Source organism: Atractosteus spatula, chromosome 3, assembly GCF_055471065.1.
Source record: "Atractosteus spatula isolate fAtrSpa1 chromosome 3, fAtrSpa1.hap1, whole genome shotgun sequence".
Lineage (NCBI taxonomy): Eukaryota > Metazoa > Chordata > Actinopteri > Semionotiformes > Lepisosteidae > Atractosteus > Atractosteus spatula.
The window spans coordinates 399,364-412,221 of record NC_142708.1 but is presented as its reverse complement, the minus strand read 5'-3'; positions in this window follow the sequence as shown (position 1 = coordinate 412,221).

Here is a 12,858-nt window from a genome sequence, read left to right as displayed (position 1 = left end):
ATTTTGACATGTTACCCAAACCAAAAAGAATGAGTGGGAAACAATCAAGACAACAGATAGAAGCACTTGCATTTGAATGAGTTTCAAGCATGCTTGGGTACTCGTGTGATCTGAGTGACTCAGTTTTTGAATACAACTGTCGCGTGGTGCACCGCGACCTCCAGGCACCCCGGAGTTTCTGAAAAAAAATTTTCTGCGATTTTCACGAAACCACTTTTCTTGAACTTGAATTGGGCTAAAAATCCATCACTGAAAATAAAAATTCTCTGAGTAGTGTGGAAATACTGATCCTTACCCTGCCTGGGTTGTCCACTGAGCATTTCCGCGAGGTCTACCTGAAGTTCTCTGGGCATGGGATTTTGACATGTTACCCAAATCAAAAGGAATGAGTGGGAAACAATCTAGACAACAGGTAGAAGCACTTGCATTTGAATGAGTTTTAAGCATGCTTGGGTACTCGTGTGATCTGAGTGACTCAGTTTTGGAATACAACTGTCGCGTGGTGCACCGTGACCTCCAGGTACCCCAGAGTTTCTGAAAAAAAATTTTCTGCGATTTTCACGAAACCACTTTTCTTCATCTTGAATTGGGCTAAAAATCCATCACTGAAAATAAAAATTCTCTGAGTAGTGTGTAAATGCGGATCCTTACCCTGCCTGGGTTGTCCACTGAGCATTTCCCCGAACTCTACCTGAAGTTCTCTGGGCATGGGATTATGACATGTTCCCCAAACCAAAAGGAATGAGTGGGAAACAATCAAGAGAAGAGATAGAGGCACTTGCATTTGAATGAGTTTCAAGAATGCTTGGGTACTCGTGTGATCTGACTGACTCAGTTTTGGAATACAATTGTCGCGTGGTGCACCGCGACCTCATGGCACCCTGGAGTTTCTGAAAAAAAATTTTCTGCAATTTTCACGAAACCACTTTTCATCAACTTGAATTGGGCTAAAAATCCATCCCTGAAAATAAAAAATTCACTGAGTAGTGTGGAAATGCTGATCCTTACCCTACCTGGGGTGTCCATTGAGCATTTCCGCGAACTCTACTTGAAGTTCTCTGGGCATGGGATTTTGACATGTTACCCAAACCAAAAGGAATGAGTGGGAAACAATCAAGACAACAGATAGAAGCACTTGCATTTGAATGAGTTTCAAGCATGCTTGGGTACTCGTGTGATCTGAGTGACTCAGTTTTGGAATACAACTGTCGCGTGGTGCACCGCGACCTCCAGGCACCCGGAGTTTCTGAAAAAAATTTTTCTGCGATTTTCACGAAACCACTTTTCTTCAACTTGAATTGGGCTAAAAATCCATCCCTGAAAATAAAAATTCTCTGAGTAGTGTGTAAATGCTGATCCTTACCCTGCCTGGGTTGTCCACTGAGCATTTCCCCGAACTCTACCTGAAGTTCTCTGGGCATGGGATTTTGACATGTTCCCCAAACCAAAAGGAATGAGTGGGAAACAATGAAGACAACAGATAGAAGCACTTGCATTTGAATGAGTTTCAAGCATGCTTGGGTACTCGTGTGATCTGAGTGACTCAGTTTTGGAATACAACTGTCGCGTGGTGCACCGCGACCTCCAGGGACCCCGGAGTTTCTGAAAAAAAATTTTCTGCGATTTTCACGAAACCACTTTTCTTCAACTTGAATTGGGCTAAAAATCCATCATTGAAAATAAAAATTCTCTGAGTAGTGTGGAAATGCTGATCCTTACCCTACCTGGGGTGTCCACTGAGCATTTCCACGAACTCTACTTGAAGTTCTCTGGGCATGGGATTTTGACATGTTACCCAAACCAAAAAGAATGAGTGGGAAACAATCAAGACAACAGATAGAAGCACTTGCATTTGAATGAGTTTCAAGCATGCTTGGGTACTCGTGTGATCTGAGTGACTCAGTTTTGGAATACAACTGTCGCGTGGTGCACCGCGACCTCCAGGCACTCCGGAGTTTCTGAAAAAAAATTTTCTGCGATTTTCACGAAACCACTTTTCTTCAACTTGAATTGGGCTAAAAATCAATCCCTGAAAATAAAAATTCTCTGATTAGTGTGGAAATGCTGATCCTTACCCTACCTGGGGTGTCCACTGAGCATTTCCGCGAACTCTACTTGAAGTTCTCTGGGCATGGGATTTTGACATGTTACCCAAACCAAAAGGAATGAGTGGGAAACAATCAAGACAACAGATAGAAGCACTTGCATTTGAATGAGTTTCAAGCATGCTTGGGTACTCGTGTGATCTGAGTGACTCAGTTTTCGAATACAACTGTCGCGTGGTGCACCGCGACCTCCAGGCACCCCGGAGTTTCTGAAAAAAAATTTTCTGCGATTTTCACAAAACCACTTTTCTTCAACTTGAATTTGGCTAAAAATCCATCACTGAAAATAAAAATTCTCTGAGTAGTGTGTAAATGCTGATCCTTACCCTGCCTGGGTTTTCCACTGAGCATTTCCGCGAACTCTACCTGACGTTCTCTGGGCATGGGATTTTGACATGTTCCCCAAACCAAAAGGAATGAGTGGGAAAAAATCAAGAAAACAGATAGAGGCACTTGCACTTGAATGAGTTTCAAGCATGCTTGGGTACTCGTGTGATCTGAGTGACTCAGTTTTGGAATACAACTGTCGCGTGGTGCACCGCGACCTCCAGGCACCCCGGAGTTTCTGAAAAAAAATTTTCTGCGATTTTCACGAAACCACTTTTCTTCAACTTGAATTGGGCTAAAAATCCATCACTGAAAATAAAAATTCTCTGAGTAGTGTGTAAATGCTGATCCTTACCCTGCCTGGGTTGTCCACTGAGCATTTCCCCGAACTCTACCTGAAGTTCTCTGGGCATGGGATTTTGACATGTTACCCAAACCAAAAGGAATGAGTGGGATACAATCAAGACAACAGATAGAAGCACTTGCATTTGAATGAGTTTCAAGCATGCTTGGGTACTCGTGTGATCTGAGTGACTCAGTTTTGTAATACAACTGTCGCGTGGTGCATTGTGACCTCCAGGCACCCGGAGATTCTGAAAAAAAATTTTTTGCGATTTTCACGAAACCACTTTTCTTCAACTTGAATTGGGCTAAAAATCCATCACTGAAAATAAAAATTCTCTGAGTAGTGTGTAAATTCTGATCCTTACCCTGCCTGGGTTGTCCACTGAGCATTTCCCCGAACTCAACCTGAAGTTCTCTGGGCTTGGGATTTTGACATGTTCCCCAAACCAAAAGGAATGAGTGGGAAAAAATCAAGAAAACAGATAGAGGCACTTGCATTTGAATGAGTTTCAAGAATGCTTGGGTACTCGTGTGATCTGACTGACTCAGTTTTGGAATACAATTGTTGCGTGGTGCACCGCGACCTCATGGCACCCCGGAGTTTCTGAAAAAAAATTTTCTGCAATTTTCACGAAACCACTTTTCATCAACTTGAATTGGGCTAAAAATCCATCCCTGAAAATAAAAATTCTCTGAGTAGTGTGGAAATGCTGATCCTTACCCTACCTGGGGTGTCCACTGAGCATTTCCGCGAACTCTACTTGAAGTTCTCTGGGCATGGGATTTTGACATGTTCCCCAAACCAAAAGGAATGAGTGGGAAACAATCAAGACAACAGATAGAAGCACTTGCATTTGAATGAGTTTCAAGCGTGCTTGGGTACTCGTGTGATCTGAGTGACTCAGTTTTGGAATACAACTGTCGCGTGGTGCACCGCGACCTCCAGGCACCCCGGAATTTCTGAAAAAAAATTTTCTGCGATTTTCACGAAACCACTTTTCTTCAACTTGAATTGGGCTAAAAATCCTTCCCTGAAAATAAAAATTCTCTGAGTAGTGTGGAAATGCTGATCATTACCCTACCTGGGGTGTCCACTGAGCATTTCCGCGAACTCTACTTGAAGTTCTCTGGGCATGGGATTTTGACATGTTACCCAAACCAAAAGAAATGAGTGGAAAACAATCAAGACAACAGATAGAAGCACTTGCATTTGAATGAGTTTCAAGCATGCTTGGGTACTCGTGTGATCTGAGTGACTCAGTTTTCGAATACAACTGTCGCGTGGTGCACCGCGACCTCCAGGCACCCCGGAGTTTCTGAAAAAAAATTTTCTGCGATTTTCACGAAACCACTTTTCTTCAACTTGAATTGGTCTAAAAATCCATCACTGAAAATAAAAATTCTCTGAGTAGTGTGGAAATACTGATCCTTACCCTGCCTGGGTTGTCCACTGAGTATTTCCGCGAGCTCTACCTGAAGTTCTCTGGGCATGGGATTTTGACATGTTCCCCAAACCAAAAGGAATGAGTGGGAAACAATGAAGACAACAGATAGAAGCACTTGCATTTGAATGAGTTTCAAGCATGCTTGGGTACTCGTGTGATCTGAGTGACTCAGTTTTGGAATACAACTGTCGCGTGGTGCACCGCGACCTCCAGGCACCCCGGAGTTTCTGAAAAAAAATTTTCTGCGATTTTCACGAAACCACTTTTCTTGAACTTGAATTGGGCTAAAAATCCATCACTGAAAATAAAAATTCTCTGAGTAGTGTGGAAATACTGATCCTTACCCTGCCTGGGTTGTCCACTGAGCATTTCCGCGAGCTCTACCTGAAGTTCTCTGGGCATGGGATTTTGACATGTTACCCAAACCAAAAGGAATGAGTGGGAAACAATCAAGACAACAGATAGAAGCACTTGCATTTGAATGAGTTTCAAGCATGCTTGGGTACTCGTGTGATCTAAGTGACTCAGTTTTGGAATACAACTGTCGCGTGGTGCACCGCGACCTCCAGGCACCCCGGAGTTTCTGAAAAAAAATTTTCTGCGATTTTCACTAAACCACTTTTCTTCAACTTGAATTGGGCTAAAAATCCATCACTGAAAATAAAAATTCTCTGAGTAGTGTGGAAATGCTGATCCTTACCCTACCTGGGGTGTCCATTGAGTATTTCCGCGAACTCTACTTGAAGTTCTCTGGGCATGGGATTTTGACATGTTACCCAAACCAAAAGGAATGAGTGGGAAACAATCAAGACAACAGATAGAAGCACTTGCATTTGAATGAGTTTCAAGCATGCTTGGGTACTCGTGTGATCTGAGTGACTCAGTTTTGGAATACAACTGTCGCGTGGTGCACCGCGACCTCCAGGCACCCGGAGTTTCTGAAAAAAAATTTTCTGCGATTTTCACGAAACCACTTTTCTTCAACTTGAATTGGGCTAAAAATCCATCCCTGAAAATAAAAATTCTCTGAGTAGTGTGTAAATGCTGATCCTTACCCTGCCTGGGTTGTCCACTGAGCATTTCCCCGAACTCTACCTGAAGTTCTCTGGGCATGGGATTTTGACATGTTCCCCAAACCAAAAGGAATGAGTGGGAAACAATCAAGACAACAGATAGAAGCACTTGCATTTGAATGAGTTTCAAGCATGCTTGGGTACTCGTGTGATCTGAGTGACTCAGTTTTGGAATACAACTGTCGCGTGGTGCACCGTGACCTCAAGGCACCCCGGAGTTTCTGAAAAAAAATTTTCTGCAATTTTCACGAAACCACTTTTCATCAACTTGAATTGGGCTAAAAATCCATCCCTGAAAATAAAAATTCTCTGAGTAGTGTGGAAATGCTGATCCTTACCCTACCTGGGGTGTCCACTGAGCATTTCCGCGAACTCTACTTGAAGTTCTCTGGGCATGGGATTTTGACATGTTACCCAAACCAAAAAGAATGAGTGGGAAACAATCAAGACAACAGATAGAAGCACTTGCATTTGAATGAGTTTCAAGCATGCTTGGGTACTCGTGTGATCTAAGTGACTCAGTTTTGGAATACAACTGTCGCGTGGTGCACCGCGACCTCCAGGCACCCCGGAGTTTCTGAAAAAAAATTTTCTGCGATTTTCACGAAACCACTTTTCTTCAACTTGAATTGGGCTAAAAATCCATCACTGAAAATAAAAATTCTCTGAGTAGTGTGGAAATACTGATCCTTACCCTGCCTGGGTTGTCCACTGAGTATTTCCGCGAGCTCTACCTGAAGTTCTCTGGGCATGGGATTTTGACATGTTCCCCAAACCAAAAGGAATGAGTGGGAAACAATGAAGACAACAGATAGAAGCACTTGCATTTGAATGAGTTTCAAGCATGCTTGGGTACTCGTGTGATCTGAGTGACTCAGTTTTGGAATACAACTGTCGCGTGGTGCACCGCGACCTCCAGGCACCCCGGAGTTTCTGAAAAAAAATTTTCTGCGATTTTCACGAAACCACTTTTCTTCAACTTGAATTGGGCTAAAAATCCATCATTGAAAATAAAAATTCTCTGAGTAGTGTGGAAATGCTGATCCTTACCCTACCTGGGGTGTCCACTGAGCATTTCCACGAACTCTACTTGAAGTTCTCTGGGCATGGGATTTTGACATGTTACCCAAACCAAAAAGAATGAGTGGGAAACAATCAAGACAACAGATAGAAGCACTTGCATTTGAATGAGTTTCAAGCATGCTTGGGTACTCGTGTGATCTGAGTGACTCAGTTTTGGAATACAACTGTCGCGTGGTGCACCGCGACCTCCAGGCACCCCGGAGTTTCTGAAAAAAAATTTTCTGCGATTTTCACGAAACCACTTTTCTTGAACTTGAATTGGGCTAAAAATCCATCACTGAAAATAAAAATTCTCTGAGTAGTGTGGAAATACTGATCCTTACCCTGCCTGGGTTGTCCACTGAGCATTTCCGCGAGCTCTACCTGAAGTTCTCTGGGCATGGGATTTTGACATGTTACCCAAACCAAAAGGAATGAGTGGGAAACAATCAAGACAACAGATAGAAGCACTTGCATTTGAATGAGTTTCAAGCATGCTTGGGTACTCGTGTGATCTAAGTGACTCAGTTTTGGAATACAACTGTCGCGTGGTGCACCGCGACCTCCAGGCACCCCGGAGTTTCTGAAAAAAAATTTTCTGCGATTTTCACTAAACCACTTTTCTTCAACTTGAATTGGGCTAAAAATCAATCCCTGAAAATAAAAATTCTCTGATTAGTGTGGAAATGCTGATCCTTACCCTACCTGGGGTGTCCACTGAGCATTTCCGCGAACTCTACTTGAAGTTCTCTGGGCATGGGATTTTGACATGTTACCCAAACCAAAAGGAATGAGTGGGAAACAATCAAGACAACAGATAGAAGCACTTGCATTTGAATGAGTTTCAAGCATGCTTGGGTACTCGTGTGATCTGAGTGACTCAGTTTTCGAATACAACTGTCGCGTGGTGCACCGCGACCTCCAGGCACCCCGGAGTTTCTGAAAAAAAATTTTCTGCGATTTTCACAAAACCACTTTTCTTCAACTTGAATTTGGCTAAAAATCCATCACTGAAAATAAAAATTCTCTGAGTAGTGTGTAAATGCTGATCCTTACCCTGCCTGGGTTTTCCACTGAGCATTTCCGCGAACTCTACCTGACGTTCTCTGGGCATGGGATTTTGACATGTTCCCCAAACCAAAAGGAATGAGTGGGAAAAAATCAAGAAAACAGATAGAGGCACTTGCACTTGAATGAGTTTCAAGCATGCTTGGGTACTCGTGTGATCTGAGTGACTCAGTTTTGGAATACAACTGTCGCGTGGTGCACCGCGACCTCCAGGCACCCCGGAGTTTCTGAAAAAAAATTTTCTGCGATTTTCACGAAACCACTTTTCTTCAACTTGAATTGGGCTAAAAATCCATCACTGAAAATAAAAATTCTCTGAGTAGTGTGTAAATGCTGATCCTTACCCTGCCTGGGTTGTCCACTGAGCATTTCCCCGAACTCTACCTGAAGTTCTCTGGGCATGGGATTTTGACATGTTACCCAAACCAAAAGGAATGAGTGGGATACAATCAAGACAACAGATAGAAGCACTTGCATTTGAATGAGTTTCAAGCATGCTTGGGTACTCGTGTGATCTGAGTGACTCAGTTTTGTAATACAACTGTCGCGTGGTGCATTGTGACCTCCAGGCACCCGGAGATTCTGAAAAAAAATTTTTTGCGATTTTCACGAAACCACTTTTCTTCAACTTGAATTGGGCTAAAAATCCATCACTGAAAATAAAAATTCTCTGAGTAGTGTGTAAATTCTGATCCTTACCCTGCCTGGGTTGTCCACTGAGCATTTCCCCGAACTCAACCTGAAGTTCTCTGGGCTTGGGATTTTGACATGTTCCCCAAACCAAAAGGAATGAGTGGGAAAAAATCAAGAAAACAGATAGAGGCACTTGCATTTGAATGAGTTTCAAGAATGCTTGGGTACTCGTGTGATCTGACTGACTCAGTTTTGGAATACAATTGTTGCGTGGTGCACCGCGACCTCATGGCACCCCGGAGTTTCTGAAAAAAAATTTTCTGCAATTTTCACGAAACCACTTTTCATCAACTTGAATTGGGCTAAAAATCCATCCCTGAAAATAAAAATTCTCTGAGTAGTGTGGAAATGCTGATCCTTACCCTACCTGGGGTGTCCACTGAGCATTTCCGCGAACTCTACTTGAAGTTCTCTGGGCATGGGATTTTGACATGTTCCCCAAACCAAAAGGAATGAGTGGGAAACAATCAAGACAACAGATAGAAGCACTTGCATTTGAATGAGTTTCAAGCGTGCTTGGGTACTCGTGTGATCTGAGTGACTCAGTTTTGGAATACAACTGTCGCGTGGTGCACCGCGACCTCCAGGCACCCCGGAATTTCTGAAAAAAAATTTTCTGCGATTTTCACGAAACCACTTTTCTTCAACTTGAATTGGGCTAAAAATCCTTCCCTGAAAATAAAAATTCTCTGAGTAGTGTGGAAATGCTGATCATTACCCTACCTGGGGTGTCCACTGAGCATTTCCGCGAACTCTACTTGAAGTTCTCTGGGCATGGGATTTTGACATGTTACCCAAACCAAAAGAAATGAGTGGAAAACAATCAAGACAACAGATAGAAGCACTTGCATTTGAATGAGTTTCAAGCATGCTTGGGTACTCGTGTGATCTGAGTGACTCAGTTTTCGAATACAACTGTCGCGTGGTGCACCGCGACCTCCAGGCACCCCGGAGTTTCTGAAAAAAAATTTTCTGCGATTTTCACGAAACCACTTTTCTTCAACTTGAATTGGTCTAAAAATCCATCACTGAAAATAAAAATTCTCTGAGTAGTGTGGAAATACTGATCCTTACCCTGCCTGGGTTGTCCACTGAGTATTTCCGCGAGCTCTACCTGAAGTTCTCTGGGCATGGGATTTTGACATGTTCCCCAAACCAAAAGGAATGAGTGGGAAACAATGAAGACAACAGATAGAAGCACTTGCATTTGAATGAGTTTCAAGCATGCTTGGGTACTCGTGTGATCTGAGTGACTCAGTTTTGGAATACAACTGTCGCGTGGTGCACCGCGACCTCCAGGCACCCCGGAGTTTCTGAAAAAAAATTTTCTGCGATTTTCACGAAACCACTTTTCTTGAACTTGAATTGGGCTAAAAATCCATCACTGAAAATAAAAATTCTCTGAGTAGTGTGGAAATACTGATCCTTACCCTGCCTGGGTTGTCCACTGAGCATTTCCGCGAGCTCTACCTGAAGTTCTCTGGGCATGGGATTTTGACATGTTACCCAAACCAAAAGGAATGAGTGGGAAACAATCAAGACAACAGATAGAAGCACTTGCATTTGAATGAGTTTCAAGCATGCTTGGGTACTCGTGTGATCTAAGTGACTCAGTTTTGGAATACAACTGTCGCGTGGTGCACCGCGACCTCCAGGCACCCCGGAGTTTCTGAAAAAAAATTTTCTGCGATTTTCACTAAACCACTTTTCTTCAACTTGAATTGGGCTAAAAATCCATCACTGAAAATAAAAATTCTCTGAGTAGTGTGGAAATGCTGATCCTTACCCTACCTGGGGTGTCCATTGAGTATTTCCGCGAACTCTACTTGAAGTTCTCTGGGCATGGGATTTTGACATGTTACCCAAACCAAAAGGAATGAGTGGGAAACAATCAAGACAACAGATAGAAGCACTTGCATTTGAATGAGTTTCAAGCATGCTTGGGTACTCGTGTGATCTGAGTGACTCAGTTTTGGAATACAACTGTCGCGTGGTGCACCGCGACCTCCAGGCACCCGGAGTTTCTGAAAAAAAATTTTCTGCGATTTTCACGAAACCACTTTTCTTCAACTTGAATTGGGCTAAAAATCCATCCCTGAAAATAAAAATTCTCTGAGTAGTGTGTAAATGCTGATCCTTACCCTGCCTGGGTTGTCCACTGAGCATTTCCCCGAACTCTACCTGAAGTTCTCTGGGCATGGGATTTTGACATGTTCCCCAAACCAAAAGGAATGAGTGGGAAACAATCAAGACAACAGATAGAAGCACTTGCATTTGAATGAGTTTCAAGCATGCTTGGGTACTCGTGTGATCTGAGTGACTCAGTTTTGGAATACAACTGTCGCGTGGTGCACCGTGACCTCAAGGCACCCCGGAGTTTCTGAAAAAAAAATTTCTGCAATTTTCACGAAACCACTTTTCATCAACTTGAATTGGGCTAAAAATCCATCCCTGAAAATAAAAATTCTCTGAGTAGTGTGGAAATGCTGATCCTTACCCTACCTGGGGTGTCCACTGAGCATTTCCGCGAACTCTACTTGAAGTTCTCTGGGCATGGGATTTTGACATGTTACCCAAACCAAAAGGAATGAGTGGGAAACAATCAAGACAACAGATAGAAGCACTTGCATTTGAATGAGTTTCAAGCGTGCTTGGGTACTAGTGTGATCTGAGTGACTCAGTTTTCGAATACAACTGTCACGTGGTGCACCGCGACCTCCAGGCACCCTGGAGTTTCTGAAAAAAAATTTTCTGCGATTTTCACTAAACCACTTTTCTTCAACTTGAATTGGGCTAAAAATCCATCACTGAAAATAAAAATTCTCTGAGCAGTGTGGAAATGCTGATCCTTACCCTTCCTGGGGTGTCCATTGAGCATTTCTGCGAACTCTACTTGAAGTTCTCTGGGCATGGGATTTTGACATGTTACCCAAACCAAAAGGAATGAGTGGGTAACAATCAAGACAACAGATAGAAGCACTTGCATTTGAATGAGTTTCAAGCATGCTTGGGTACTCGTGTGATCTGAGTGACTCAGTTTTGGAATACAACTGTCGCGTGGTGCACCGCGACCTCCAGGCACCCGGAGTTTCTGAAAAAAAATTTTCTGCGATTTTCACGAAACCACTTTTCTTCAACTTGAATTGGGCTAAAAATCCATCCCTGAAAATAAAAATTCTCTGAGTAGTGTGTAAATGCTGATCCTTACCCTGCCTGGGTTGTCCACTGAGCATTTCCCCGAACTCTACCTGAAGTTCTCTGGGCATGGGATTTTGACATGTTCCCCAAACCAAAAGGAATGAGTGGGAAACAATCAAGACAACAGATAGAAGCACTTGCATTTGAATGAGTTTCGAGCATGCTTGGGTACTCGTGTGATCTGAGTGACTCAGTTTTGGAATACAACTGTCGCGTGGTGCACCGTGACCTCAAGGCACCCCGGAGTTTCTGAAAAAAAATTTTCTGCAATTTTCACGAAACCACTTTTCATCAACTTGAATTGGGCTAAAAATCCATCCCTGAAAATAAAAATTCTCTGAGTAGTGTGGAAATGCTGATCCTTACCCTACCTGGGGTGTCCACTGAGCATTTCCGCGAACTCTACTTGAAGTTCTCTGGGCATGGGATTTTGACATGTTACCCAAACCAAAAAGAATGAGTGGGAAACAATCAAGACAACAGATAGAAGCACTTGCATTTGAATGAGTTTCAAGCATGCTTGGGTACTCGTGTGATCTAAGTGACTCAGTTTTGGAATACAACTGTCGCGTGGTGCACCGCGACCTCCAGGCACCCCGGAGTTTCTGAAAAAAAATTTTCTGCGATTTTCACGAAACCACTTTTCTTCAACTTGAATTGGGCTAAAAATCCATCACTGAAAATAAAAATTCTCTGAGTAGTGTGTAAATGCTGATCCTTACCCTGCCTGGGTTGTCCACTGAGCATTTCCCCGAACTCTACTTGAGATTCTCTGGGCATGGGATTTTGACATGTTACCCAAACCAAAAAGAATGAGTGGGAAACAATCAAGACAACAGATAGAAGCACTTGCATTTGAATGAGTTTCAAGCATGCTTGGGTACTCGTGTGATCTGAGTGACTCAGTTTTTGAATACAACTGTCGCGTGGTGCACCGCGACCTCCAGGCACCCCGGAGTTTCTGAAAAAAATTTTTCTGCGATTTTCACGAAACCACTTTTCTTGAACTTGAATTGGGCTAAAAATCCATCACTGAAAATAAAAATTCTCTGAGTAGTGTGGAAATACTGATCCTTACCCTGCCTGGGTTGTCCACTGAGCATTTCCGCGAGGTCTACCTGAAGTTCTCTGGGCATGGGATTTTGACATGTTACCCAAATCAAAAGGAATGAGTGGGAAACAATCTAGACAACAGGTAGAAGCACTTGCATTTGAATGAGTTTTAAGCATGCTTGGGTACTCGTGTGATCTGAGTGACTCAGTTTTGGAATACAACTGTCGCGTGGTGCACCGCGACCTGAAGGCACCCCGGAGTTTCTGAAAAAAAATTTTCTGCAATTTTCACGAAACCACTTTTCATCAACTTGAATTGGGCTAAAAATCCATCCCTGAAAATAAAAATTCTCTGAGTAGTGTGTAAATGCTGATCCTTACCCTGCCTGGGTTGTCCACTGAGCATTTCCCCGAACTCTACCTGAAGTTCTCTGGGCATGGGATTTTGACATGTTCCCCAAACCAAAAGGAATGAGTGGGAAACAATCA